General features: G+C 41.8%; 1 pseudogene; it reads right to left on the reverse strand.

Moving 5' to 3' along the window:
* Window positions 1-24,779, reverse strand: LOC134730474 (uncharacterized; annotated as a pseudogene).
* Between the last annotated feature and the right edge of the window lie 2,895 nt (window positions 24,780-27,674).

Here is a 27,674-nt window from a genome sequence, read left to right on the forward strand (position 1 = left end):
TTACAGTCCTCGTTTCTGCAGCTGGTCACGTGGTCATAGCTGGTATTGATGACTACCTTCTTCTACTACCCATTCTGTATTCCCTTTGCCTTCAGCAAACACCTCAGCAGGTCGTGGTTTTTTTCCTGGTGGAGTGACCCAAACCTTCATTCCTGAGGGGTCTGGGCGATTTGTAGTCCTGCCTGGATTGGGCTGTTGTAGTTTCCCATTGACCTCAATCACAGGACATGGTAATATTAAGAGATGCCCCAGTGAGTCTCCTGTATTCCATGCATGCTCTTCCTTACATCTGTCATGAGTAGTAGACTGATTTCATCTTGATAGTTGGGTCAGTCACCCCAGCCAACACTGTAACACCCTTCTTAGCCTGTTGACTTAAAGGTAAGAGGAGCCCAAAGTGTTCAGGTGGCAATCTTAACTTCCAGTTTAATGGAATCATTGTTGTGTCTCCTGGGGGCAGTGTTCCTCCCTCTGGAACTAAGACCTCTAGGCCAGGAGAACGTAATGTCGTGGAAACAGGAAGCAAAATTTTGCTAGTGGATCACTAGGGTTGACGGTGAGTGATGCCACTTTTACTTCTACCCCTTGATTCCTGGACCCATGAATCCTGGCTATGGGAGAAACAGTACCATACATTGGACGCTGATTCAGAGCATACACAGCCTTCTGGAGAATTCTAGCCCAGCCCTGCAAAGTATTGTCACCTAATTGGCATTATAATCGTGACTCCAAAAGGCCATTCCACCATTCTGTCAATCCAGCTGCTTCAGGATGATGAGGAACAAGGTAACACCAGTGAATTCCATGAGCATGAGCCCACTGCCACACTTCTTTAGCCATAAAGTGAGTGCCTTGGTCAGAGGCAATGCTGTGTGGAATACCATGACGGTGGATAAGGCTTTCTGTGAGTCCATTGATGGTAGTTTCGGCAGAAGCATTGTGTGCTGGATAGGCAAACCCACATCCAGAGTAAGCGTCTATTCCAGTGAGGACAAACCTCTGCCTTTCCATGATGGAAGAGGTCCAACATAATCAACCCGCCACCAGGTAGCTGATCACCCCAAGGAATGCTGCCATATTGAGTGCTTAGTATTGGTCTCTGCTGCTGGCAAATTGGTGGCTGTAGCCAGGTCAGCCTTGGTAAGTGAAGTCCATGTTGCTGAGCCCAGGCATAACCTCCGCCCCTGCCACCATGGCCACTTTGTTCATGGGCCCATTGTACGATGACAGGGGTGGCTGGGGAAAAAGGCTGAGTGGCGTCCACAGTACGGGTCATCCTATCGACTTGATTATTAAAATCTTCCTCTGCTGAGGTCAACCATTGGTGAGCACTCACATGGGATACAAATATCTTCACAGTTTTTAGCCACTCAGAGAAGTCCAGCCACATACCTCTTCCCCAAATTTCTGTGTAACCAATTTTCCAATCATGCTTCTTCCAAGTCCCTGACCATCCAGCCAAACCATTGGCTACACCCCATGAATCAGTTTATAATCACACATCTGGCCATTTCTCCTTCCTTGCAAAGTGCACAGCCAGGTGCACTGCTTGAAATTCTGCCCACTGGGAAGATTTCCTTTCACCACTGTCCTTCAGGGATGTACTAGAAAGGGGCTGTAGTACTGCAGCCAACCACTTTCGGGTGGTGCTTGCATATCATGCAGAATCACCTGTGAACCAGGCCCTAGTCTTCTCTTCCTCTGTCAGCTGATCATAAGGAACTCCCCACAAGGCCATTGGTGCAGGCTGGGGGAGAGAAGGAAGGGTGGCAGAAGTGGAGACCTTGGGCATTTGAGCCCTTTCCTCATGTAACTTACTTGTGCCTTCAGGATCTGCTCAAGCCCGATCACGTATATACCACTTCCATTTGGTGATAGAATGCTGCTGTGCATGACCCACTTTATGGCTAGATGGGTCAGAAATCACCCAGTTCATGATAGGCAGTTCAGACTGCATGGTGACTTGATGACCCATAGTTAAATGTTCAGTTTCCACCAAAGCCCAGTAACAGGCCAAGAGCTGTCTCTCAAAAGAAGAGTAGTTATCTGCAGAAAATGGCAGGGCCTTGCTCCAAAATCCCAGAAGCCTCTGCTGTGATTCACCTATGGGGGACCCGCCAAAGGCTCCAAACAGCATCCCTATCTGCCACTGAAACCTCAAGCACCATTGGATCTGCTGGGTCATATGGCCCAAGTGGCAGGGCGGCTTGCACAGTAGCCTGGACCTGTTGCAGAGCCTTCTCCTGTTCTGGACCCCACTCAAAACAGGCAGCCTTTCAGGTCACTCAATAAATAGGCAGAGTAACATGGCCCAGTGAGGAATGTTGCCTCCAAAGTCTAAATAGGCCCACTAGGTGTTGTGCCTCTTTCTTGGTTGTAGGAGGGGTCAAATGCAGCAACATACTCTTCACCTTAGAAGGAATATCTTAACAGGCCCCACATCACTGGACCCCTAGAAATTTTACTGAGGTAGAAGGTCCCTGAATTTTAGTCAGATTTATTTCCCATCCTCTGCCACTCAAATATGTCACTAATAAGTCCAGTGTGTTTGCTACTTCTTGCTCACCAGATCCAATCAGCATAATGTCATCAATGTAATAGATCAGTGTGATATCTTACAGAAGCAAAAAGCAACCAAGGTCTCTCCGAATAAGATTATGACACAAAGCTGGAGAGCTGATATACCCCTGAGGTAGGACAGTAAAGGTGTATTGTTGGCCTTGCCAGCTGAAGGCAAATTGCTTCTGGTGGGCCTTATGGACAGGAATGGAGAAAAAGACATTTGCCAAGTCAATGCTGCATACCAGGTACCATGAGATATGTTAATTTGCTCAAGCAATGAAACTACATCTGGTACAGCAGCTGCAATTGGAGTCACCACTTGGTTAAGCTTACAGTAATCCACTGTCATCCTCCAAGATCCATTTTTCTTCTGCACAGGCCAGATGGGAGAGTTGAATGGGGATGTGGTGGGAATCACCACCTCTGAGTCTTTCAGGCCCTTGATGGGCACTAATCTCTGCAGTCCTTCCAGGGATGCGATATTGTTTTTCATTTACTATTTTTGTAGGTAGAGGCAGCCTTAATGGCTTTCATTTGACCTTTCCCACTATAGTAGCCCTCAACCAACCAGTCAGGGAGCCAATGTGGCAGTTCTGCCAGCTGCTAAGTATGTCTATGCCGATTATGCATTCTGGCACTGGGGAAATTACCACAGGATGAGACCAGAGACCTGCTGGACCCACTGTAAGTCAGACCTGAGCTAAAACTCCATCAATTACCTGACCTCCATAAGCCCCTACTTTAACTGAAGGACTACCATGACATTTTGGATTTCCTGGAATTAACATCAGCTCAGAGCCAGTGTCCAGTAGTCCCTGAAATGTCTGATCATTTCTTTCTCCAGTGCACAGTTACCTTGGTAAAAGGCTGGAGGTTTCCTTGGGGAAAGATGGGAGAAAGATTCACAGCACAAATTGTCAGTAATGTAGTAGGGTCCTTCCTCAAGGGGACCCGCTTCCCCTTTATTCAAGGGCTTCTGGGTCTGTAAACTGGCTCAAGTCTGGAAACTGATTGAGGGACTGTGGTTCTCTGGTTTTATAATTCAAATTATTCTTTTGTCCATTTGACCTATAAGTTTTCTGTTTGTATAAATTAAGTCGGAATGCAGTAGGCTGTCTATCAATTTCACTTCTAGGAACACTGTGATTAATTAGCCAATGCCACAGCTCTACACAGTGCCACAGCTCTACACGAGTCAGACTATTCTGATTGCTGCTTTGCCTCTGCTGTCCATTACAGTAGGTATGCCCACCTTGCCTTTGACTGTTGAGTGCTGCCACCTGGCCCCTGCCACCTCGCAACTCAATTATTCCCACTGTATTTAAGTTGTGTAGTTGAGTGACTGTGGTTTCCACTGTTAGATCTGACATACAGAGAAGAGCAATCACAGGGCTCTTCAAAGATGCAGGTGCTGCCCTCACAAATCTACTTCACAAGGCATTGGTCAAGGATATAGCTTCTGGACCCTCCCAGCTGGGATGAATAGGCCTAAAGTGACTAATCCACTCTACCACCCCAATCTCCCTAAGCCTTTGGATCTCTTCCTCTACATTAAACCAAGGGAGATCAGGCATTTCCAGCTTGCTCACAATGGGCCATCTTTTAATCCATGTTTCAGCTAACCAAGTAAATAAACTATTAGAACCTTTTTTAACTCCCCAAGCTGCAACATTAAAAGCAGAGTCCCTACTTAGCGGGCCCAAATAAATTCAGCCTGATCCAACTCTATATTCCTTCCACCATTATCCCATACCCTTAATATCTGTTCCCATGCCTGTTCTCCAGATTGCTGTTTATATAGAGAACTCAAACAGTTCTTTTCGAGTGTGGCAGATCCCCTCATGGGTCACACTCAACCTCACCTCTAGGGGCCCACCAGGACTTTAGTCTAGTTATAGGTCTAGAAGCAAATGAGGGTGTTGGTGGTGGCTCCTGAGGAGAATCAACATTATTTTGCCTGGCAACTACCTCAGGGGAGGTCATCATTGTTGCCTCAGGCAGCACAGGTTTATTTCCTGAAAGTTGGAAAGGCTGATGGCAGCATGGGTCGGGGAGGGGATGTTGCCACTACTGGGGATAGGGAAGCTGTTCCTTCTGGCAAAAAGGCTCATCAGAGTTGACATACTCAGTGTCCCCAGCTTCATCATGATCCTCCCACATGTCTCCATTCCAGTTGCAGGATCCCATTCTTTTCTAATCAGTGCCCTTAACAAGTAGACAGCTGGTGAGGCTGTGCATGCACCTTTTGTTGCAGGTCAGCCACTCACATAAGAGCTTGTATCTGTTTTTCCACAATTCCAGCTTTTTCTCTACAGGAGATAAGACTCTCACTCAAGGCAATCTTAGCAGATTTGAGGCTCAGTATCTGCTTCTGAAGCCAGGAGACAGAATCCCTGAGTTCATCATTTTCTTTCGTCACTTTGTCCACTGAACTTAGGAGCAACCAACCATCTTCATTATGTTCTTTGGTTCTCCACATATGGTCAAAGGTATTATGTATAGAGTCACTAAACTCCTTGCCTCTCACAAGCGGGAATCAGGAATGTCAAATGCATTTATTTTGCATAACTTCCTAGACAGTTTATGCCAACTATTAGAAGTAGAGTCCTGGGCCGGGCACAGTGGCTCACACCTGTAATCCCAGCACTTTGCGAGGCTGAGGCGGGCGGATAACGAGGTCAGGAGTTTGAGACCAGCCTGGCCAACATGGTGAAATCCTATCTCTATTAAAAATACAAAAATTAACTGGGCATGGTGGCAGGTGCCTGTTATCCCAGCTACCCGGGAGGCTGAGGCAGGAGAATTGTTTGAACCCAGGAGGCAGGGGTTACAGTGAGCCACGGTCACGCCATTACACTCCAGCCTGGGCGACAGGGCGAGACTCCATCTCAAAAACACACAAACAAACAAAAAAGTAGTAGAGTTCTTAGCATTTTTGGGTCTAATCATATTAAGCAGCCAACTCCAGAAACTCCAAAACCAATGAAAGAACTCCATCCTTAATATTCTGTTCTTCTAGAACCACTCCTGGTACCAGAATCTGTATTAGTCAGGGTTCTTTAGAGGGACAGAACTAACACCTTCCTCAATACTCTGAAAGGCAGTTTTGGCATTTCATTTTACTTACAGGTCATATCATCTCTAAGCTTTAAGGGCCAACTCAGTGGTATATTAAGATCAAAGGCATGACCGGGCATGATGGCTCACACCTGTAATCCCAGCACTTTGGGAGGCTGAGGTGGGTAGACTGCTTGAGCTCAGGAGTTGGAGACCAGCCTGGGCAACATGGCGAAACCCCACTTCTACAAAAATTTAAAAATTAGCTGGGCATGGTGATGCATGCCTGTAGTCCCAGCTACTTGGGAGACTGAGGTGGGAGGATGGCAGGAGCCCAGGGAGGTTGAGGCTGCAGGGAGCCAAGATCACACCACAGCACTCCAACCTGAGTGATAGAGCCAGACTGTTTAAAAAAAAAAAAAATCTCATTGCTCCCCACCTCTAAAAAAAAATAAAGGCATAGTAAGAGTGCTCCTGTGTCTATAACCTCTCTTTCAGTTTTATATTCAGACCCCTCTCCTTTTCTTCACTGCCCCTCCCTGAAAATCTTAAGTTCCCTTCTCACACGTGTTCCCCTGGCTCCAGGTGGTCTTGCAGTTCTCTTGATGAGCAAGCTGTTTCTTTCCACAGCTGAGACTATTTCTCTGCTGGGGCTGTGTGACCAGTTATTGGTCCAGAAGCAGTGAGGGGAGGCATGGGCTCATCTTAAGGAGGACAAACATAATTTTGCAAAGCATTCATCCCAGGCAAAGCTTTGCATATTCTCCAGGCAAGGTGCAATTGCTTTCCTCTAGCAAGGGGCAGAGACGCTTGATTTCAGGGGAATCTGGTGGGGAGGTGCCATGTTTTTCAGGTGCTCCAATGTCCCCATCCAAGGTCCCAGAGTCCCACTTCTCTCTCAGGACCCTGACATTAGCATGGAAGACCTGTCAATGCTGAACCCATATGATTAAAACCTGAACCTGATTTTAGCTTAATGAACCATCCAGTTGCAGCAGATGAACCCTTAAAGTGCTGCCATGGAGGCCTTCTGACTTTTTTCAGCAAGCCCTAAGTTAGTAATTGGCTTCTCAAATCTGTCATTATCTTTCTTTAAGGCTTCCAAGGCAGGTAACAAAACCCAGCCAACTCCACAATCCTTGTTATTACCACTGCCCCCACACCATTTAAATGTAGGGCTTCTGCATCACCAAATACTTTCCCTTCCACCTGGTTCTTATTCCAATACACAAAAGGTGAGACTTTTCATAATTGGCAGGTTACACTCTGCTACAGCTTATTTCTACCCCACTTACCACTAGCATTGGGTCCTGTGGCTATACACCTGTGAACGATCCAGTTCAAGAATTCCAGTCCTCAAACTCTGCCTCTCTGGGGCCAATTTCAGTAGCAATTTATTTCCTGTTCCCTCAGAAACAGAGCCTGAGAAAAGAACTTCAAGTTCAGGTAGTTTATTTGGGAGGTAATCCCAGAAGCAAATGTGAGCAAATAGAGTGAGGCAGAAAGGGAGGAAAAGCCAATATCAGGGTGCATTTATTGAGGTCAATGCTGTAACTAATGGGATTAGGTTCTACCAGGATCCCCAAGACACATACAGAATTCCCCCTAAAATTGCCAGTCCGCTTGCTTCTCTTTGACTGTTGGTTGCTCCTGGGGGCTTTACCTCCCTGCACATAGTGCATGCATGAAGACTAAGAAGTTCCTCTCAGAGTTGGAGAAAGGCCTGAGGCAGAAACTAAAAAGCCATGTGGCTTATTTTTGAAACGAGATTCTGTCATGAGCTCACATGAAACTGTCCACTACAACTGTGGCTGAAATTACAGATATGGGACACCAAAATCGTCTGCTACAAGAAGGTTGGAGCAGAATGTTGGGTGAAATCAGGGTGATGATTGCAGCACTGCAACCCTGTACAAGTCTTGCCTTGCCTGTGTTGACTGCCCCAGGGCTTCTTGTTCATTGAGACAATAGCTGGGTGTGGTGACATGCATCTGTAATCCCAGTGCCTTGGGAGGCCAAGGTGGGAAGATGACTTGAGCCCAGGAGTTCGAGGCTGCAGTGAGTTATACTCACACCACGGCACTCCAGCCTGGGTGACCTTGTCTCTAAAAAAAAAAGAAAAAGAAATTTAAAAAATATTGAGACAATAAATTCCTTATTCATTTAAGCCACTGTAGTGGGGTTTTCTATCTCTAAAAGTTGAAATTCTGATATATATTAGCATTATTTAAAATACTGTAGAGGATTATTTGAGAAATCCTCCTTTAGATGAAAAAATGAAAAATGATAGGGAAAAGATGGTTTTCTCTTTCTCTATAATCTAATGACTTTCTTCCATATTTTGCCCTTCCATTAAGGTTCTTGATTCTGACTGCCATCACTTTTAAGCATGAAATGTTTATAATTTACTCTGAGAGATTGTGTATTTATTATAAGGAATGGGAACCTTTGAATAGGAGATGAGTAAAGTTAGATTAGGGCTGGGCTACTTGAGGTCAATTAGAAATTTGAGGTAATTGAGAAACTTTATTATTTGCAGGCTGTGTGGTGAGAGATAAAGGTGGAAAGGAAGGGACAAGGAGGGATCTATAAGGGGCTTCCAACCCAGAAATGCTGTATGATGGTTTTCCCCATTAAGAAGGGTGGAGATTTAGCTGGGTGTGGTGGCACACACCTTGTAGTCCCAGTTACTCGGGAGGCTGAGGTGGGAGAATCACCTGAGCCTGGGGAGGTTGAGACTGCGGTGAGCTGAGGTTGTACCACTGCACTCCAGCTTGGGTGATAGAGTGAGAACACGTCTCAAAAAAAAAAAAAAGATAGTCTTAATTTAACAGGACTATCATTTTATGGATAAACAGGAAATTCAGGCATCAAACCCTTGAAGATGAGACTAAACATTACTTAGGTTTATAGAGATTTATTCAGGCCTGGTCTGAGAAATTGATGAATTGTTTTCAATTTCCAATTTTTTAGCTGTCTACGATTATCTGCAATTGCAATCGTGGACATTATTTCCATGTTAAGTTCAGGAGCACCATTTTTTTTGTTGTTGTTACCTGAAAATATACTCGTCTACATGCATGAGTCTACAGCAGGGTATTTGTACAGGGGCAGGTGTGTTTGGTTATTTTGTGTGTGTGTGTGTGTGTGAGAGAGAGAGAGAGAGAGAGAGTGAGAGAGAGAGAGAGAGAATATGAGCAAGTGTGGATACTTATTTATTGCTACCATAAGTTGTAAGATGCCAGGGAAAGAGATGGGTCAAGTTAAGGTTGAGATCGCTACTAGTCAATCAGCCTCCTTTTCCTAAAAGACCAAGTTTGAGGGTAAAAGAGGAAAAGGAGTTTGGGTCTCATGGTTGATATTCCTTTCTGGCTGATCTTTCTGGATATTTGGTGGCTTTCTGCATAATTTATCAACTTACTTGTTTTTTAATTATGATTGAATGCACATGATGTTAAACTTTTAAATTTTATGAAAAAATGTTTACATTACACATGGGTTTCTGTTCCTAACATTCAGGCTCAGACAAGTGCATTTATGTTATTTTGTATTTTTCAAGATGGCTGTTTTTACATAAAGTCATCCTAGGACATTGAAGATCTGATGAGTATACAATAAAGCATTTGTTTTGTTGCCTGGTGGAACTAATTAAATACACGGACAGACAAACAAGTGAAATCAGGATGCTCCTCTAATTCATCCAAGAAATCTCAAGAGAATGATATCTGTCTCTCTTGATATCTTAATTGCTGTAAATCACTCTGGCTCTTCAAGATCTAAATAATCCACAACAATACACACTTTTAAATGTATTGTTCCTAGGCTAGTAACTTCGAAATTTTTTTTTTCCTATTGGGGAAGGAATTCACAGTCCTATATCTAAACTTAGTATGAAGTGGATCCATTCTACAGGTATAAAAATAACATTGAGATAGCATTTGAGGTTCAGCCTGTGTAAGTCAAGATGCCTTGTGTATTGCCTCACATGTAGGCAGGTGTGTACATATTCATTTTCATATAGGAAGGGAAATGGGGGCTGATGTAAAGATATAAAAGACCATCTAGGTAGTTCCATCCTGCATTAATTTTAGGGGGTTGTGTGGGTGAAAATTGTTCTCTAAGTCAGGAAGCTCTAGGTTTCAGTGTGTAATAGTCTGTTTTCATGGTGCTATGAAGAAATACCCAAGACTGGGTAATTGATAAAGAAAAGAGGTTTAATTGACTCAGTTCTGCATGGCTGGGGAGGTCTGAGGAAACTTACAATCATGGTGGACACTACCTCTTCACAGGACAGCAGGAGAGAAAATGTGTGCTGAGCTAAGGGGGGAAGCCCCTTATAAAACCATCAGATCTCGTGAGAACTCACTCACTATCATGAGAACAGCATGCGTGAAACTGCCCCCCATGATTCAGTTGTCTCCACGTGGTCCCACCCTTGACAAGTGGAGATTATTACAATCCAAGGTGAGATTTGGGTGGGGATACAGAGCCAAACCGTATCACAGTGTGATCATATTGAGGTCTTCAGAGTAGGAGGCTATACTTATAGAGATGCTGTAGTGGAATTTCTGCGGGCTGACCTGCTTCATCTAACCTCTCTGTGCTTCACTTTCCTCATCTGTAAAATGGGGAAAATAATAGGAAACTTCCTCATGGGTGGTCATAAGGAATAAATGAATTAATACAGGTGAAGAATTTAGAATACCACCTGGCTCATAATGAGCACTCAGTAAGCGTTAGCTGCCACCGTGATTACCATCCTCACCATCCCCATCATCATCATCACCATCATCATCGTCATGTCATGGGTAGACTCCTGGATGTAAGACTAAATTAAGCTTTAATAAACATGACTCTATTAACTTGTACCCCAACAAACTGAAGGAATTCAGGTGACCAAAAGTAATTAAGATACCCAATAGCTGACTTTTATAATTGTTCGCTAATTTTTCTGTATAACTCTCCTGATAATCTTTATGAGATAAGGTATTATGGCATGAATTGTGCCCCCCTAAAAGATATACTGAAGTCCAATCACCTGTACCTCAGAATTTGATCTTATTTGGAAATAGGGTGGTTACTGATGTGGTTAGTGAAGCTAAGATCATGTTGGAGTAGGATGGGCTTTTTACAATTTTTTATATATTATATATATTTATTATACTTTAAGTTCTAGGGTACATGTGCACAGCGTGCAGGTTAGTTACATATGTATACATGTGCCATGTTGGTGTGCTGCACCCATTAACTCGTCATTTAGCATTAGGTATATCTAGTAATGCTATCCCTGCCCCCTCCCCCCACCCCATAACAGGCCCCAGTGAGTGATGTTCCCCTTCCTGTGTCCAAGTGTTCTCATTGTTCAATTCCCACCTATGAGTGAGAACATGCAGTGTTTGGTTTTTTCACCTTGCGATAGTTTGCTGAGAATGATGGTTTCCAGCTTCACCCATGTCCCTACAAAGGACATGAACTCATCATTTTTTATGGCTGCATAGTATTCCATGGTGTATATGTGCCACATTTTCTTAATCCAGTCTATCATTGTTGGACATTTGGGTTGGTTCCAAGTCTTTGCTATTGTGAATAGTGCCACAATAAACATACGTGTGCATGTGTCTTTATAGCAGCATGATTTGTAATCCTTTGGGTATATACCCAGTAATGGGATGGCTGGGTCAAATGGTATTTCTAGTTTTAGATCCTTGAGGAATCGCCATACTGTCTTCCACAATGGTTGAACTAGTTTACAGTCCCATCAACAGTGTAAAAGTGTTCCTATTTCTCCACATCCTCTCCAGCACCTGTTTCCTGACTTTTTAATGATCACCACTCTAACTGGTAAGAGGGTATCTCCTTGTGGTTTTGATTTGCATTTCTCTGATGGCCAGTGATGGTGAGCATTTTCTCATGTGTCTGTTGGCTGCATAAATGTCTTCTTTTGAAAAGTGCCTGTTCATATCCTTCACCCACTTGTTGATGGGGTTGTTTGTTTTTTTCTTGTAAATTTGTTTGAGTTTTTTGTAGAAGGATGGGCTTTTAATCCCATGTGACTGGTGTATTTTTTGGTAGAAGGAAATTTGGACACAAGAATACACAGAGGGAAGCAGATGTGGAGAAACACGAGAGAAGTCAGCCATGCGATAATGGGGGCAGATATTGGAGTGATACATCTCCATGCCAAGCAATGCCATTGGCTGCTGGCAATATCATCAACTAAAGGAGCAAGGAAGGATTCTCTCCTACAGGTTTCAGAGGCAGCACGGCCCTGTGCATATCTGGATTTCAGACTTCTAACTTCCAGAACTGTGAACCAATAAATTTCTGTTGTTGTAAGACACCCTGTTTGTGGTACTTTGTCACAGCAATCCTAGAACTAATCCAAAACGGAGTGGAAACATACCATTGAGGGGATGACAGAGCACTCAGGCTTAACCAATCAGGCTGCTGATTGATGATAGTATGATGTTCAAATGCTAAAAGCTTCCACTTTACATTTTTTTGATGGTTTTAAACCAATCTGATTTTTTTTTTCCTCTCATTTTAATCTATCTCCATGATCTGTTATTCTGGGAAAGCTTTCCTAACCTTTGTATAAGTGGTGAGCTTATGGACATACATTCTTTCCTATCAGACATTTGAACAAATCTCCTAAAATTTCCTCCTTTCCTCCCTTCCTTCCTTCTTTCCCTCTCTCCTTCCCTTCTCTGTTTCTCCCTCCCTTTCTTTCTTTCTTCCTTCCTTCCTGTCCTCCCTCCCTCCTTTCTTCCCTTCTCTCTCCTTCCCTCCCTTTCTTCCTTCCAGCAGGGCAGAGGGCCAAAGCAATAGGCAACCTTGTGTAGATTGCTCAAAGTCGTGATCACTCCTCTTCTGTGGCTTTTTATTTTATTTTATTTTGAAGCAGAGTCTCGCTCTGCCACCCAGGCTGGAGTGCAATGGTGCCATCTCGGCTCACTGCAACCTCCACCTGCTAGGTTCAAGCAATTCTCCTGTCTCAGCCTCCAGAGTAGCTAGGATTACAGGCGCCTGCCACCATGCCTAGCTAATTTTTGTATTTTTAGTAGAGACAGTGTTTCACCATGTTGGCCGGTCTGCTCTCGATCTCCTGGCCTCAAGTGATCCATGCCTCAGCCTCCCAAAGTGCTGGGATTACAGGCATGAGCCACTGCACCTGGCCTTCTATGGCTCTTTAGAAAGGTAGGGATACTCCCGGTCTTTTGTGTTGATTTCCCCACCAAGATTTTTCCCTCTTCTTCACCCAACATCAATACCATTTGATTATTTTCAGAGCAAAATCAGCCTCTTTTTGTGCTGCAGGCATCAACTAGATCCTTCCCCCACATGCCCCATATATTGATACCACTTAAATATTCCTATTTTCCAAAATCAGCTATTGGGCATCTGTCATGTTTCGGAACCAGTCTAATCTTTCCAGTGATACTCTCAGATTCAGGGTGGGCCAGCCAAGATTTGTTTTCAATACTCTTTCTGGTGACTTGGAAAATTCTTCTAGAATTACCAGTAAGTCCTACTTTCATTTTGCACGAATTACCATACAGTCAAATTTAAAATTTCATAGATGCCTAACCTGTAATAGAAGAAAAATGCAAAGTTTATAAAAGTATCTTTAACTCATTAACTAATTTTCTCTTGACTCATGTTTACTGCTCCTCAAGTTCCATAGGATGATAAGGTTTCATTTAAGTCAGCAGGGCGATTTTTTGGGGGTAGTTTTCATGACTGTTCCTAAAAACACATTCTTCAGAAAATTTGTAGTAAGCATTACATTCTTTTCATCAGTAAAAATGTGTGGTCACTTGTTCTGATTCCATTGTGCTGTTTTGCAATATCTATGAAACACAAATGTAGCTTTAAAAATACATAGTATGTTTTCTCAGAGGTCTCAAACAAGGGAATGAACAAGGGCACCTGTCTGCGTATCAAGAAGGATCCTGCTTTATATATTTTTAAAAGAGCTGTTAGAGTAGCTTTAGTTCTCTCTGCTCCCTGATTAAATCTTGATTAAAATCAGTGCTGCAGTTGTAGAATGGGAAGCAGTCTTCTCCTTCCTTTCCCTGCTGTAGGTAACATCACTTGATTGCTTGAGACAGTTAAAGGTGCTTTGGTAGTAAAAGGACAGCAAGATTAATGGGCAGTCATTTCCATAGTAACAGCAAAGCACTCTGGGAAACAGAGCCACTCGGGAGCTGGAGCTGCACATGCCAGGATTTCTGCTCCCATGGCAACAGGAGAGTGTGGGGTGGGGACTAACATGCTAGGAAACTTAGCAAAGGTCCGTTTAGTGAAGACAATGTATAATCAGAGTTGTCAATCTATTTTAAAATTCGAAGTTAAATCAAATTTGAGACCACGAGCTGATGCAAAACATTTAAAATATACTGTACATCCACTGAAAATTTCTGAAGCATAAGCACAAAATAGTTTAAGAACTATCCAATTGTGACAACTTGTTAGTTAAAAAAATCCAATTACCAAGATTTTTGTCCCAGAGTAGTTGCAGAAAATTACACAATTAGAGCAATTTTTCTCAGCTGCTCCACTACAGAAAACGAAAGTAATTATACAAAAATAGTGTAAAATACTTTTCACAACTGCAAGTTGGAGTTTTGCTTTCTTTAGAAGAAATTCTGTTTTTCACTTAGATAACCATCTCAACAAAAAGTTGAAGAGAGCTAGCAGTGAAAAAGAGAAAGCAATAGTTAAAAGAGAATCAAGAACAAAGCAAAAGGTGAGTGAAATGCTAAGAGAAGCAGAAAAGAATTCAGAAAGATCTAAGAACCCAGCATTCCAATTACAATGAGTAAAAGAAGTGTGACACAAAATCGTATTCCTTCTGCTTTTATTAATGTTGGAGTTAAAGTTTTTGAAGGTCTCTGTTGTCCTGCATGAAATTATAACATATTCAGGGAGCTCAGTGTCCACTAAGGAATAGACATTCTTTTCTATCTGGGCCTTTTGAGTCAACTCTACACAGCCAGTGAAACAGAAGTTTGGGGGGAAATTATCTGCGGATTTGGGTATTGGTTAGTTACTAATCAAGTCCATTAAGGTAAATCTGTATGTTTGTATCTAGTCTTTACTAAGTAGGGCACTTACTATCACAAATATAATATTTACTGAGTTTTCAATATGAATTTGGAAAACAGATATTAGTGATTTAACCTAGTTCCTGGCCTGGGGTGTCTATTCTCTATGCATTGTGTCCAGTAGGATCTGGATGCCAAAATATCATTTAGTCACATGGAGGATTTGGCCACAGTATCTCAGAGAAGCGTGATACTTCTTCAGTAAGCATCATCTCAACATCTATATCCTACATCTTGAAAAGAAGGTTTATTATAAGAAACATCTATGGGATTGCCTGCTGAGCACCAGCACCTGTAATTAGGGAGCTGTCCTCCTTCCCTACTATCTACATGTTGGCATTATTGTGCTGTGACCCTAATTCCCTGTCTGTAGTCAATTGATCTAAAACTGGGCACCTAAGTTGTGCTTTGCTAGTCAAAGTCATTAGTTGTAGAACTCTGGAGTTATTAGTGACCATATTTTTTTGTTATGTAGATAAAACTTCAAGAGAAAATAATAAAGATATCAGAGAAAATCAGAGACAGGAGGTAGATACTTGATTTAGATGATGTTCAGCCCCTGGTCTAGTTGTTTCTAAAGCCCAACAAAATCTGTATTTCCTGTGGCTTGATTATATATCCTCCTAGTAAATTCCTCCCTCTCTGTTTTTTGGCTCAAGCTAGCTCAAGCTGGATTTCTACCTCTCACAACTGAGTCCTAACTAATGTAACATCCTCTCCCCAAATTCCCTAAAAAACATGATAAAAGGAAGAAAATGGAACAATCACTTGGACAGAAAACACATTGTGGGAAATAAAAGCAGGAGTGAAAAGTAATTGCAAAGTTTTTCTTTCCTTGCAATTCAATGATTTGTGAGGAAGGAAAGGGGGCTTAGAAGCTACTACAACCAGGAAATGATCAAAAGAAACAAGACTAGTAAAAATGCAGTAAAAATCAGAAGTTGGTATATTCCTAAATACCTGTAGAGGGTGGCAAAAATCTGTGCTGAAATTCTAATTTACGCTATTTGCTCTATGTTGCCTATTGTAGGATGTGCTAGGTAGGCTCTTCCAGATTGCAAGGAACATATTACTGGGAAATTCAGTGCACTGAGGGTAAGGAGAGAATCTTAAATATCTCCAGAGAAGAGGAAAACAAATAGGTCATGTACAAAGTATCAGGAATCAGAATTTCTTCTGATGTCTCAGAAGCAACCCTGTTGGGATAATGCCTTCAAAATGATTTCCAATCTAGAATTCTATATCCAGCCCAACTACGAATCACATAAAAATATAGAATAAATACATTTCATATATGTAAGATCTAAAAAAATGTAATTTCCACACGTATTTTCTAAGAAAACTATTGAGGAACATGGGCCACTAAGAGAGGGGAGTAAACCAAGAAAGAAGAATACATGGGGAAAGAGAATAAGAAGGCAAAGGGATCTAGGGACTATGGGGAATCCCAGGAGGACAGCTGTGCCCTGGTTCAGAAGGACGCTGGTTTACATGAAGCAGGTACACACATCCTTTCACTGAGCATTATGTCTGTAAGAATCACCATTGATTCTGTTGGGTACAGAATCCTTTTATATTGCTGTATAGTATTCTATTGTATGGATATATCACATTTATCTGTCCATTCTACTGTTGATGAGTCCTCAGTTTGCTTCTAGTTTTTGATTCTAAAGAATACTGATGTGCTGAACAGTTCTGTGACTGTGTTGTGGTACAACTATATAATTAATCTGATGATAAGGTATCTACAAAGTATCTACAGTAAATATAATATTTAATGGTGAAGTATTGAAAGCTTTTCCTGTGAGATCAGGAATGAGATAACGATGCATAATATCATCACTTCTTTTCAATATTTTACTAGAGAGTCTAGTCAATAAAAATACCTAAAAGTAGGTGTAAAATGCATAAGGATGAGAGAGGAAATAATGAAATTGTCATTATTTGTAGATTACACAATTTGCATATAGGAAACAAAAGAGTACAGATAAACTATGGCAATTAATAAGAGAATTTACTAAAGTCAATATATAGAGGTCAGTTGTATTTATGCTGACAACAGATAATTAACTATTTTAATTAGGAATTATTTAATTTATAATAAAATAAAAATATCAAATCATTAGAAATTAGTCAAATAAAAGATATGTTAGACTGCTACAAAAAACTACAAAATATACTGAGATAAATAAGCCTAAATAAATTCAGGGTTATACTATGTTTGTGGGTTTGACAATTCAATATTGTTAGCATGTCAGTTTTTACTATATTAATTTATAGATCCAGTACAATCCCTATCAAAATTTCAGAAGGTTTGGTTGAGGAACTTGAAAAACTGATTCTAAAGTTTATAGGAAACTCAGAGTCAAGAATAGCAAAGACATACTTGACAAAGAACAAAGTTGAAGGATATATATACTACCAGATTTCAAGACGTGTTAATAAACGACAGTAATTAAGACAGTGTGGTATGATACAAGAATGGACAAATAGACCAAAAGAAGAGCACACAGAGTGCAGAATAGACCCATACATATACAGTCAGTTGATTAGGACAAAGGTGCCACTGCAATTCTGTGGGAGAAAAGAATGTGTTTATAATAAAGGATGTTGAGAAAATTAGATGTTTATATGGGAAAAAAAGAAAATTGACCCACTACCACACATTGTGCACAAAATTAATTCCAAGTCAATCATAGACTTGAAAGTGAAAGCTAAAAAATTAAGCTTTTAAAGGAAAACATAGGAGAAAATCTTCATGGTCTTAGTGGATAGTAAAATATTTCTTAGGACAATATGCAGTAACCATGAAAGAAAAAATTTGACAAATTGCTCTTCATTAAAATCAAGAAACTCTGTTCATCAAAAGGCATCACTAAGGACATAAAAATGCAAGCCACAGAATAGAAGATAATTGCAATACATATATACTGCAAAGGACTCATTTCTAGAATATCAAAAGAACTCCTAAAATAAAAGAGGAAAAGATATGTGATCTAATAGGAAAATGGAAAAAGATTGAACATTGAAAAAGATTGAACAGGTATTAAGGAGATACCTTAATGCTGAATGAGCATAAGAAAAAGGTGTTTTACATCATTACACACTAAAAAAGTGTGTAACATAATCACAAATTAAAACTATGAGACCACAACATGTTCACCAGAAGTACTAAAACAAAGCAAAACAAGCGAACAAAAAAATCAGTGACCATCCCAATTATTGATGAGGCTATAGAGCAACTAAAAATTTATTACTGTTGCTGTGGGAATGTAAACTGGTATAAATACTTGGAAACCTGTTATTAGTATCTAATATTTAATGTATGCATATCTGATAGCCCAGAAATTTCACACATAGGAATAAACTCAACAAAAGTGTGTATATATGCTAACCAAAGTATTTTGAATTAAATTAAATTAATTGAGGATTTGGTTTTTAATTCATTAAATGGATAATCCATAGATCTAACCAATGATCTTTATTGGAGTGTTGACCATACTCACTTAGCCAAATATTCCTCTCAGGAATAGACTTGTTTTTCAGCTACAAAGTATAAATTCTACTTGGGTGTTATTTTTGGCTTCCAGTGTGAGAAGGGCGGAAATATGTACCTGGGTTGTTTTGTGCCTAATGGTTATTTTACTAGACGTCTAATAGCTGGAACCTAACTCAGAATCAGCATCAAAAAAAAAAAAAAAAAAAAGAAAAAGAAAAAGAAAAAAAAAGGGCCGGGCGCGGCGGCTCATGCCTGTAATCCCAGCAGTTTGGGAGGCCGAGACAGGCGGATCACGAGGTCAGGAGATGGAGACCATGTTGGCTAACACGGTGAAGCCCCGTCTCTACTAAAAATACAAAAAAATTAGCCGGGCATAGTGGGGGGCACCTGTAGTCCCAGCTACTTGGGAGGCGGAGGCAGGAGAATGGTGTCAACCCGGGAGGCGGAGCTTGCAGTGAGCGGAGATTGCGCCACTGCACTCCAGCCTGGGCGACAGAGCGAGACTCTGTCTCAAAAAAAAAAAAAAAAAAAAAAAAAAGGTAAGGCATAGATTGATCAGAGGAAATGACCTTGGATGTAGATTAAAGGAAGTTTACCTTAAAAAAATTGCCCCCTCACTACTTTTTTTTTCTTTTTTGAGGCTGGGTTTCACTCTGGCACCAGGACTGAAATGCACCATCTGGTGCAATTATAGCTCACTGTAACCTCAAATTCTTGGACTTAAGTGATCCTCCTGCCTCGGCCTCCCGAGTAGGTGGGACTAAAGTCATGTGCCACAATCCTGGGCTAATTTATTATTATTATTTTTTGTAGAAACAGGATTTTGCTATGTTGCCGAGACTGGTTTCAAACTCCTGGGCTCAAGTGATCCTCCTGCCTTGGCCTCCCAAAGTGTTGGGATTCCAGGTGTGCCACTACAGCCAGCCAAAAATGTGCTTTTGAGAGAATTATGGTGATGATATTAAATGGCCACGTAACTTCAGGTCAAATGCTGCAAGAAATCACCAAGAGTTTGAGGATTCTGGCCAAATGGCCAAATAAAACTCTGTTTTGAATAATTTGATAATAAGAACAGCCAACTAAAAAATACAAGGATGAAAGGTTTTAAAATAATAGGATATAGAAAGGTTCTATTATTGACTAAGGAAGATTTCTTGGAGATTGAAAACCCTTTCCTGTCTCCTTGAAAAAGGGTTGGCAGAAGCAGTATAGATGGGTTGGAGGAATTCGTGTCATTTTGCCTAGAAGGCTTACTCCTCTTAATTTCCCTTAATTTTTTTGAGACAGTGTCTCCTTCTGTCACCCAAGTGTGAATGCAGTGGCATGATCTTGGCTCACTGCAACCTCCACATCCTGGGTTCAAGCGATTCTCATGCCTCAGCCTCCTAAGTAGCTGCGATTACAGGCGAGTGCCACCACACCTGGCTAATTTTGTATTTTTAGTAGAGACAGAGTTTTGCCATGTTGTCCAGGCTGGTCTCGAACTCCTGACTTCAAGTGATCCACCCGCCTCGGCCTCCCAAAGTGCTGGGATTACAGGTATGAGCCACTGCACCCGGCCTATCTTTAATGTATATTTGCATGGCTATTTTTTGCTTCCTTGAGGGTATATTCATGTTCTGTAATTTTATGTTTACCTTGCTTTTTTTATTCTAATAATATTCTGCCTTAATTTGAGTATTTACCAAGGATGTGAAGGGGGTAGAGTTTACCCATTGCATTTACTGCCTAGTTCCTTTCTCCTTCCAACCTTTACTTTGGATATTTTCTTCTTAAAGGAAAAGATTTGATAAATTTACTCACTGAAGGGTGAAACTTGCTTCTGGTAATGCTTTATGTATGCATCTCATAAATTGCATTCAGTTACTACTAATAAAAGAGACGTAACTAAGAGGACTTCACAGTATATGAGGGTTTATTTTTCTCATGTAATGAGAGGTTTGGGAACTAATAGCTGATGGCTGTGGTACAGTGGCTCAAGGTCTCTAATGACCTTGACCTTTCCCTTGTGGCCAAAAGGGAAAGGTCCCTGCTCCTACCATTATATCTATATTTCATGCATGAGAAAGCAGGAAGGTTGGAAAGGGAGGAGGTCAGCTAAGTCGGCCCACCCTAAAGAGTTTTTCTAGAAGCCCTTCTTAAGAATTCTTTCTACATGGGTCAGAACTGTGTCATGTGACATCCATGGCTGTAAAGAAGGCTGGTTTCCTAGTTTTGTTATGTGGGCACCTTGCCATCCAGAATAAAACTGGGAGTTTGTTATGTGAAGATGGAAAAGAATGGATATTGGGTAGGCTATCAGTTGTCTCTGCCATACATATTCTCTTGTTTGCATTCTACTAGGGGATCAAGCTTAAGGCCAAATGAATGATTCTTTTGCAGTCGAATTTTAGGCATTTGTAAAGGGGAAGGAAGCGTTGTGAGTGGTGCTTTTACTGGGGTCTCTAAATTCTCATAATGTGGGCAAAAGCTTATTATATTTTCTCTTAGGTCAGTCCTCTATAAAGGTATGAATAAGAATGAACATGTGACCTGAAATGGTTTATCTTTTGAGTAGATACATATGCTGCTTCACCTCTGGGGTTGAGAGATGCATGGAGGAGGTGGGGGAAAGAGGGCTGCGGGAGGGGAAGGGGTGACTCTTTGTGGTTCTGGTTTCTGCTTTATAGACCATGTGAGTCAAACATGGGGGTGGCGCAGGTGGGCCACTCTTAGCAAAGATGGAATAAAATGTATAAGGGAGAAAAATATCAGTAGAGAAGGAATCATTAAATTGGATCTAAATAGATACCAGTGAATTTCCTATAAACTGTTACGAAAGGCTAAGGTTGTGCCACTGGGCTGGTTCCAAGGAATACAAGAACTGGGACAGGAAGTGCTGTCCTCCCAGGTTCTTCTGGGACTCCCCAGGGAGGCTCTCATATCTCCACAGATGACCTCTGGCTGTTGCATGATGCAGTCTAGGTGGGCTGCAACTCCATAACTTCAGGAGTCACTCTTCCACAGAGTGCTTCTCTGGGCTAAATACACCTCTGCCCGTCACTTTGGATAGTGCCAGTCTACCATGTAGATATCAATGGAACTGGAAATCTCTGTGTCTGTGAAAGTGGATCATACTTACTGTGCCTCAAGGCTGGAGATTCTTATTATTCTATTTGCAAATTGAGATGAAAAAATGCTTCCTATGTGCTATGCTCAGCTGTAGGAAGCTCCAGATCAAGGTATCTTAAGCTCCCCCTTCCCAAACTACAGAAATTAATATATTCTTTAAAGTTGCACACATAGCCCCTCTCTGCTAATGTGAATCTAAGCCTCCAGGCAGGCTATTTCTAGAAGTGTTCCAATATCAGCCACTGTACGTTTTGGAAGAACAGCACTCACCATCCGCAATCAGGATCGATTGCTGGCTCTAACTTCTCTTCTTCCGTCATGATATATTCTCTCAGGAAGTTGTTTTTACCTGATCTGCATTGGATAAACCCACACATGTCTATATGTAAGTCTGATCTGTGATGGTGGTCTGGGGTGGAGTCTTTTTTTTCGGTAGAGGCTCATTAGAGACCCTATAGATCAGATGTAAATGGGTATAACTCTTATACTTAAAACTGAAAAAACACCCCAAAGCTAAGAGTAGATAATTTTGCTTTAGAACTGTCTTAACTTGTTCAGGCTGCTAAAGCAAAACCCCTTAGAATGGGAAATTGTTAAACAACATAAATTTATTTCTTATAGTTCTAGAGGAAGTTCAAGATCAAGGTAACCAGCAGATTTGGTGTCTGGTGAGGGCTCACTTTCTGCCAGATGGCACCTTCTTGCTGTGTCCTCATGTGGTAGAAGGAGGAAATAAGCTCCCTTAGACATCTTTTATAAGGACACTAATTCTATCTATGACGGCTCTGCCCTCATGACCTAATCACCTCCCAAAGACATCCACTTTGGGCTTAAGATTTCAACAATATATTTTAGGTGGGGGGACACAAATATTCAGATTGTAACAAGAACATGCCACGTTTTCACTAAGATGTAACCTTTGAATAACTGAGTTCTGACCACAAAACATGCACCATTAGCAGGACTAAGGCCCTGGAAAGAAATAATCCACCTTGGTTACTCCATTTGGGTGTGTGTGTTGGTAGTGGTGGAAAAATCCACTTAGTCTCACCTGTTACCCACCAATGATTCTGAATAGTTTGAAGAAGAAAAAATAGAAAAGGAATAACAATCATTTGAGGAATAGGAGAGGCAGATCTGGAACCAAAATATTACCTCTATCAGATGGTAGGATGCGACTTTATGGCTATGAGACAAGACTGATAGGTAGACTTACCCACCCAAGTCACCATACTGCTGGGCTGGGGCAGGCCAGGAGGAGGAATGGTGTTGCTGAGCTAAGCATGCCAGTTTTCCTCCCAAATACAGCAACCTGATAAATCACCCCAACTCACTAGGGGTGGTGTGAGTAAAGGGCCATGAACAGCCAGGCACATGTTCAGGGAAAACCCTTCCTTGTGGCACCCAGGAGTGGGCAGTGGCCTTTCCTTCTCTCACTCACCCGCTGGTTTAAAGCTGATGGGATGGCGATAATACCCTCCCACACACAGTTGTGTATTCACATGCTTGCTTTTCCTACCTTATTTGCAGTGTCCTAGATTCAGTTCCCCCTTCAGGGCCTGAGCAGTTCATTCTCATGCTCCCTTCGTAATCACGAAGTGCTCGGTTTTCCTAAGTGTGACTTTGATGCTGGTAGACACCATCTTTCCCTCAAAATATTTTCTCCCTCCTTGACTCTGAGGACAAAACCTCCTATTCCAAATGGAGCTCCGTAGTGGAGGATGTAGTAAAGTGGATTAGCAAGAACCTGCAGGGGCCCTAAGTAACTGCACTCCACTTCAAAGACCTTTTGCCCACCAAGCCCTCCTTTCACTCATGGCCTTGCATCTAAAGATTAGGCTCCCCTAGAATATTCTGAAGTGGCTACTGAAGAATCTTGTGAAGTCAAGACACAAAGAGCCATTTTGTTCTCAGAAATGCCTCCATTTATACTACTGAGAGTCTCGCACTTGTATATTATATCTCCTGCTCTCTATCCTGCTGACTTCAATCTGGCGGGACTGCCACATGTCTTTGTACTCTGTAACGCACATGTGCATATGGTGCATGCTAAATATAAATGCTGTTTGGCAGGATCCTTTTTTCTCTTCCTTTGTTTCTGAAAAATATAGTGAAGAAAATGTGTAATGTATGCCCGCTCCAAAATGAGAGAGACTTTCAGGAAGTGGAATTATCTTGACAGCAAGCCACACATTTTGCATATTATTTCGACGTGTGGCAATAGTGGTAGCAGTGACTGTCCGCTGCTTTGTCTGGTCAGATTAGGGTTGCTGAGCTCATTTGTACCCCCTCTTCAATGGAGGTCAGGTAAATTCCTGCAATGCTGAACCATCTGCCTGAGTTGATGGGCGCTGGTTTTCAGATCCTGTTGGTCCCTCCTCCACCCAGGTAGTAGTCAGGTTAGGTCAGTTTATGCTGCAATAACTAACAGCTCAAAGCTCTTAGTGGCATAACACAATATGTGTGTCTTTCCTATTCATGGGATGTGTCCATTGTCAGTGGGCAGAGGCTCTGCTCCTCATAGTCACCCAGGCCCAGGCTGATAAAGTATTGTCTGGCTGTGAGACTTTCCCTTGGAAATGACACACATCACTTCTGCTGTCTCTTTATTGAACCAAGTAGGTCCATGCTATGCCTAACATCAGAGCAAACAGTTAAGTATGCCACACCATGTACCTGAAAGGCAGATAGCTAGAAGGCTTTTGCTATTGACACTAGTGATTACCACATCTCCTGCCAGAAATCTGATGAGTGGGCAATTGCTCATGCTATTGTTAAGGCACCCAGGTACATTTTAGGTGCACCAATGGTGCTGTAGAGGGAAGAGAGCAAGACATATAAGGTTAAAGCTCTTCTGTAAAGGCATCTCATAGAGTAGCACCGTCTTGAAACAATGCTTAGATTTTTAAAGCATTGTCACAGCTTAAAGAAACTTGGATTAGGGATAGTAAGATGGAAAACACAAAAACACATAGATGTGTGCTCCACTTTAAGTCTCTGGAGCTGGGCCACGGTCACACACACAGTGTAATGTCCAGAATGGAACAAATGTGAATGCCAGTAGAATGCTGCTCCAGCCTTTCAGGAGCTGCCCTGCTTCCTGCTCTCTCTGCTAGGCTTCCCAGCAGCCCAGTGGGCTCTGCTCCTACCAGGCGAGCCTGTTCTGACTTCTTTTGCTGGTGGCGGGACTTCAGCAAAGCTGTGATTGCAGAGTGCGGTTTGTTAGATCTTGAGGACTGGAAAAAGTCCCAGAGCCACTTAGCAGGTGAAAAATCATGACTGTGTCTATGCCAACTTCGAGGGCCTAACATCTCTGGACTGATTGCACTGAGCACAGGAAAAACCCAAAGGAGGGTTTCAGATTCAGAGGGCAGTTGAGAGGGCTTTGCCTGGTAACACTGATCACAGCTGGCAGGGGCCGCTTGAGGAGAGGCAGCCGGCATGATGCTTCTCATCACCTGCCCCAGACAGATGACCCCTCCATCAGTGAGGGAGAGCTAAAGAGAAAGCAGTGGGACTCTCTGGAGCAACCGAGGAGAGGGAAGAAGACTGATGTGACCATCCACGACTGCTCGGCACAATGGGAAGCTCAGCAACTTTTAGCAGGCGTCTGCTAATGAATGTGGAACCAAGGGACTGGCAGCTCCATTTCCTCTGATATTAACATTTTTTTACTTTATTTTAATGAGGAAAATGAGATTCTTCTCAGTTTCCTATCACTGGACCCGGTTTGGGAGGGGATGACATTTAACAACAGTGCTTTGAAAAATATTAAGCATTATACAAATACGAGGAATTGTTGCTGTTATTATTCTGATGAAGCACACATGCAGCTCTGGATCAGCCTTAATATTGAGGGGATATTTAAGGGATTAGGAGGAACTCTGTGACTATTGGGGAGTGACTCGGGATGGCCTTCGCAGAAAGGGCCAACTAATCTGGCCATATTAAATCCATTTTTAGAAGCAAAATACCCAAACTCTGAGTCAATAAACCACAAATGCAGTCATAGATCATAAAACTTGATTACTTCACATCAGATGTAACACTCTCGTAAATTATAAAATATGTCAGGCGATTAACTCTAATTTGAGGCTGTAACTTGATTAGCTTCTGGGTGAAAGGAGGAAATGGCTTTGGGTAGGAGCAGTGGTACCAAATTTCTTAATATGTAACTGCAGCCTGAGTGAAGTGGGGGCAGGGAAGATGACTGTAGTTATACGGTGGACTTGGGGATGAATCCAGATAATTCAGGAGAAAATGATGTGGATACACTGAAGTAAGATCCCAAAGGCTTTGAGAAACTATGGTTAAGCCTTACTAATTTGGATGAATTGGGGATTAAAGTCAGAGTGCACTAGTGAAAATCTGAATTATAGACTGTTTTAAAGATATCCACTTGTGTATTTTTTCAAATATACAGAAATGCAAAACAAATGGATGGGAAAGTGGGGCCAAATACAGGTCCATCCCAGCTTGCTTAATTCTCTAATTATTGTTTGCATGCAAATGATTAGCATCATTTAGAGTAATTGCTAAAGCAGTTCATTTAAAAAAATAGGTCTACTATTTAGCTTTTACTAAAAAAAAAATTCATGTAGCAAGCCATTTTTTTATTGTTCAGAAGAAAATTTCGCCATATTGAGGAGGGGATACCCCAAATTTCTGATGTGCCTGTACAGCTAGAAGACATCTGGAAGCCAAAATGTCTGTCCCCACATTCCTTCTGGCCTCGCTGTTCCATGTGCTGCAGGCAGAGGCTGCACAGCTTGTTGACGAATTCAAAACCATCCACAATTCTGGACAATAAAGCCAGATATTAGTTTGCTTTAAAATACCTTATAATTCATCTAAATCTTTTTTATACATTGTTTTCTCACCTTCTAAGTCAGCCAGGGCAGTTTCTAGGCCACATGGTAGATTAGACAGGGCCCTCGCGGGAATCCTTCAGCCCCTCCTTTCAGCAGTTTAGTTGCCTTGCTGGGCCTTTCATTCCCCTTCGTCTTCTCTACTTTCTCTCAAGCAAGTGCACAGTGAGACTTCCACCAATCAGGAGAAAGGCTTATGAGCATTTTATTCATCTCCCTCTTGTCCTGCAGAGGATCTGGGACATAGTAATGCCTTAGTACATGGCTACAAGAGTGAATCAAGGGCCAGGTGTGGTGGCTCATGCCTGTAATCCCAGCACTTTGGGAGCCCGAGGCGGGCGGGTCACCTGAGATCAGGCATTCGAGACCAGCCTGGCCAACATTGGCGAAAACCTGTCTCTACTAAAAATACAAAAATTAGCTGGGCATGGTGGTGGATGCCTATAATCCCAGCTACTTGGGAGGCTGAGGCAGAAGAATCTCTTGAACCTGGGAGGCGGAGGCTGCAGTGAGCCAAGAGGGAGTCACTGAGCTCCAGCCTGGGCAACAGAGCAAGACTCCATCTCAAAAAAAAAAAAAAAAGAGTGAATCAAGTTTAGCTCTCAGGGTGATAAATTCCTACGAAGCAGTAAACACTGATAGTAGATAGTAGATTAAAGTGTTGGACATTTTAATAGGGAATAATCCTTAAACCCATGGGAATGAATTCTGGTTTGGAATTTAAACACTGGAATAGGCAGGTGAATAACTTCACTTTGGATAGGTGATTGTCCACTCTACTCACCTGGGTGCAAGCTTTCTCTGCAAATGTTAGCAACTGCTACTACTACCAGTTATTAAGCTCTTACTATATGTCAAATATGTAATGAACCAACACTTTATTTTATGTAATCACCACAGTAACTGCTTGAGGTCATTATTATCTTTGTTTTATAAATAGAGAAATTGATGCTGAGGAAAGTAAAGTACTTGTTCAAGGCCACACGAGTAAGTGGAGGTTTTAAAGAATCAAGTTCTGATTCCAAATCAGTGCTCTTTCCATGTCACAATTCTGTCAATACTTTCTATGACTGGAACTTAATAAATAGTGTTCTAATGAGCATACCTTTAGCAGGTTCCATTTGCGATCCCACAGGGAATCCCAACTATTCCAATTCTATAATAATCATTATCATCAACTTCCATCTACTCAGCACTTATTACAAAGAAGGCATGAAATTCTTCTAAAACAGGTGTTCATATAAACTTCATAACCCACTGAGGACCCGGAAATCTGGATTCCATGTTAATTTCTTCCTTCTCTGTGAATGCTATGCATTAAGTGTATATTATTTTTCATATGGATACATTTGAAAACTAGAAACAAATATCTTTTCAGATGTTGTTCAGGTGATGTAGTTGCTGTAGACATATACCATGGTCCCTGCTATAAAAGTGTCTATGTTAATGTGGAGACACGGCATTTATGTC

Source organism: Pan paniscus, chromosome 4 (genome assembly GCF_029289425.2).
Source record: "Pan paniscus chromosome 4, NHGRI_mPanPan1-v2.0_pri, whole genome shotgun sequence".
Lineage (NCBI taxonomy): Eukaryota > Metazoa > Chordata > Mammalia > Primates > Hominidae > Pan > Pan paniscus.